This window comes from Chrysochloris asiatica, unplaced genomic scaffold, assembly GCF_000296735.1.
Source record: "Chrysochloris asiatica unplaced genomic scaffold, ChrAsi1.0 scaffold00161, whole genome shotgun sequence".
NCBI lineage: Eukaryota > Metazoa > Chordata > Mammalia > Afrosoricida > Chrysochloridae > Chrysochloris > Chrysochloris asiatica.
Genome location: NW_006408679.1, coordinates 5,025,079 through 5,029,027, shown reverse-complemented (window position 1 = coordinate 5,029,027; position 3,949 = coordinate 5,025,079).

Genomic DNA, 3,949 nt, shown 5'->3' with positions numbered 1-3,949 from the left:
TTCCTTCTTTCTGTGCAATTTGTGTACAAATTGACAAATGGAATCTTCATGGATCTTGCTTTTCTCAAATCCAGGCTCTTCCAAAGAAATATTTGCCTTTCAGTCAGAAAGCATTTATCCTTTATATTTACTTTTAAATTGTTGTTGTTAAATGCCATTGAATCGGTTCCAACTCATAGCGATCCTGTACAGGGTTTCTGAGGCTGTAAATCTTTACGGGAGCAGAACACCTCATCTTTCTTCCACGGAACAGAGGGTGTTTCAAACTGCTGACTTTGGGCTTCCCAGCCGGATTTGTAATCACTACGCTACCAGAGCTCCTTATACTGGCTTAAACAAAAGAGGCATGCTGCCTTCATTCCATCACTGGTTACATAAGCATAAACGATCATGGCGCTGCCCAGGACTGCTGATTCAATAGGGCGGCGGCGCTTGCAGCAGAAATGGGTGAGAAATCCTGACAGACTCATTTTCCCTACAGTGCCCTTGAGTAGGTTCCAACTCATAGTGATCTTGTATCTGGTTCCTAAGGAGCCGCTGGCTAGTAAATCAGTCATAGCCCCCAATAGTTGCTTTCCCGAAACTCTTCCATCTAGCCGTCACTGTTTGGAGCCTCCTGAGGTAGGACTTTTAGAAACAAGTTTCTAGAAATGACGTTATTCAACATCACTGTTGTAAAGTTATTATTGTAATATTATTATTGTTATATTAAAATACAGGTCATGCCACAAGCCCAAAGCAAAGATTTTAGCAGCAAAGATGTTTCTCTAGTCTCATTTAGGGACTCCAGCTGTAAATTATGTACTGGTCTTAGGTTCTTTAATGTGTTTTTCTTCAGCCTGGGCTTAGGTCAACCTTTATGAGTCTCTTTCTTAGTCGTTAAAGTAGGATAATGATGGTACTTTAGTGTCCCAAGGCTGTCATAACAAAATGCCACAAACTTGGTGGCTTATTCTCTCACTGTCTGGAGGCCAGAAGTTCAAAAGTAGGGTGTTTGCAGGGTGATGCTCAGCTGGAGGATACAGGGAGAATCCTTCTTCACTTATTAAAGTTTCTGGTGAATTTAGGAGGTTGGGCTGCTTCACTCCAGTCTCTGTCTCCTTCTTTACATGGTCTTCTCCTCTTCTCTCTGTATGCCTTTTACAATGACACTTGTCACTGACTTTCAGACCCATCTGTATAATTTAGGATGATCTCATCTCAAGGTCCTTAACTGAATTGCATTTTAAAGAGCCTTTTTCCAAGGGGGGAGGAAACATTCCCAGGTTTTAGGGGTTAGGATATAAATGACACCATTAGATCCACTATAAATGGTGATCTCCCAACTCTGCTTTGATTTTAATTCTCTGAACCTCAGTTTCCTCACTGTTAAAATAAGGGTTTGGACTAATTGCTCTTTTGAGTCATTTCAGCAATAAAAGACCATGATTCTTGGATATCTTAACAGAACCATTTAATAGCTTATCGTCAGCAAATTTTAAACATTTTATGTCAAAACTGAAAATAGTACAGAGGAACCACATTGCATCTTGATTTTAAAACCATTTTGTGTACTTGTTTTTCAGTTCAAAAGTTACATTCCAATCAATGTAATTGTAATATTTTTAAAGGGTGCCTTTGTTGTGAATATGAGCGATGAAACTACATGTTACATATTTAAAATGTTATTTTGAAATAATTTCAGGCTCAGAAAAAAATAGTACAAAGAATTCCTATATACCCTTTAATTAAACAGGTTCCACAAATGTTGACATCCTACTATACTTGCTAAGTCACTTGATTTCTATTTATACACACACACGTACATAAAATACTTTTCTGAAAACGTTAGAAGTATTGACTTATAAATACTTCAGTGTGTGTTTTCATAACTAATGGCGGTTGTCACAACTGGAAAGGTAGAAGTTTTGTAATATCATGGGGGTGAGGGGTAGTTGATCTTGCATTTCAGGAACAGAGGACCCTGGGACAGTCAAGGGAGAAGAACACAAGTGGAATGTGGGACCTTATCCAGAGAAGCAGCGACACCATAGATAGAGGCAGAAATGAGGTCATGGAGAGAGAGAGCAGCTGAGGACTCTAGACTCATGGGAAGAGAAAGGCTGTGTGCTGGCAGCCAGGAGGAAGGCTTGCAGAATGTGCCCTTTGATTGTTTACGTGATTATATATCCCTGAGTATTTTTGTGTACATCAAAAACCAAAAAACAGAAGGAATAGAAGCAAATGCTGTAAAGTGATGATGCATGGAGGGGGTTGGGGTCATTGCAGTGAAACGGATTATGATGGGATGAGTGAGGAGCTGATGTTCTCCCATGTAGGCTATCACTCAATACACACAAAAAAAGTTTTGGAAAAATAAAAATTTCAGTGTGTATTTCCTAAAAATGTGGATATTCTTTTACCTGACCACATGCAATTGTCAAAATTACAAGTGAAATACAAGATTTTATTCGAAGTTTACCAGGTATCTAACTCATGTCCTGCATCCATAGGCATATGTTGTATTTGTCTATTTCCTCATTCCATTTAATATGGTAGAGTTCTTTAGTCTTTATCTTTCATGACTCTGACATTTTGGAAGACTTGTTGTTATTAAGTGCCATTGAGTTGGTTCTGACTTATAGTGACCGTGTACAGCGTTTCTGAGGAGCTGCAGGTGATTTTGAACCTCCAACCTTCCAATTAGGAGTCCAGTGCTTACTCTACACTCCACAGCAAGCTCCAGTAATGATTAATTTTTCTAAAGAATGTCCCTCAATTTGAGTATGTGGTGCTTTAGGACAAACACTGGACCGCAAGGTTGGCAGTTCAAACTCATCAGCTGCTCCATATACTGGGTCGCTGTGAGTCATAACCAACTCAACAACACTTAGTAACAACAATATTTCTTTATTAGGATATTTGTCTTTTGCATTTTTAAGAAGGCCTGATGGTAACATGAGTTAGGCATTGGGCTGCTAATTAGAAGGCCAGCGGTTCAAACCCACCGGGTAAGGTGTGCACGCCACATAGACTGTTCCTATAAAGATTTCTAGTCTTAGAAACTCTGCATGAGATTGATATGAGTCAAAACTGACTTGATGGCAGTGGAGTTTTGTTTTATACTTTTTTGGTGTACATTTCTGGGGAAAATAACACAGAAGAGATATGTGTTTCTCAGTGACTGTCAGGAGGCACATGATGTCATTTGTTTTACTACAAGTGAGATCAAATTTGATTGCTTGATTAAAGTGGTATCTGTCAAATTTCTCCAAGTAAAATTCATTTTTTCCTTTCTAATGAATAAGTATTTCTCATGCTCTCATGGAAAAATGGAATTGAAGGATATTGAAATTTTTCCATGAACTTTTGTATTATCCATGAATGATTGTAGCTTGAAAACAATTACTGTTAATGGTGGTTTCCACATGCTGACTTTCTAATTCCATCATCTCTGCTACATTAGCTAGTTGGAAGAGCTGTTTCTTCTTCCTGTCCTTCTACTCAGAGAACTGTCACCTCCCCTTTCCTTCATCTTTTCTACCCCATTCTCCTCCTCATCCTTTTCTCCCTGTCCTCACCAACCTGATTCTTCCTGATTATGTTTCCTGTGTTTCTTTTTGCATTAATGAGCAGATAAATATATAGTATTTATCTCTCATCTTTCTTACACAAAAGGGACCATATAAGGAGGATTCAAAATGTTCATGAAACATTTCTATTATCTTTTCATTCTGTTTTTTCAAAAAGTTCTGAATCCCTGTCATACTTTAGATCCGGTCTTATCAGTTAGGGGAGAGTGTCCTTATTCTTTTGTACAGCTGCAAGGTACTCCACTGTACCATTCGACAATTATTACTATATATAAGGAGCTCTGGTAGCATAGTGCTTATGAATCGGGCTGTGAACCTTAAGGCCAGCAGTTCGAAACTACCAGCTGCTCCGCGGGAGAAAGATGAGGCGTTCTGCT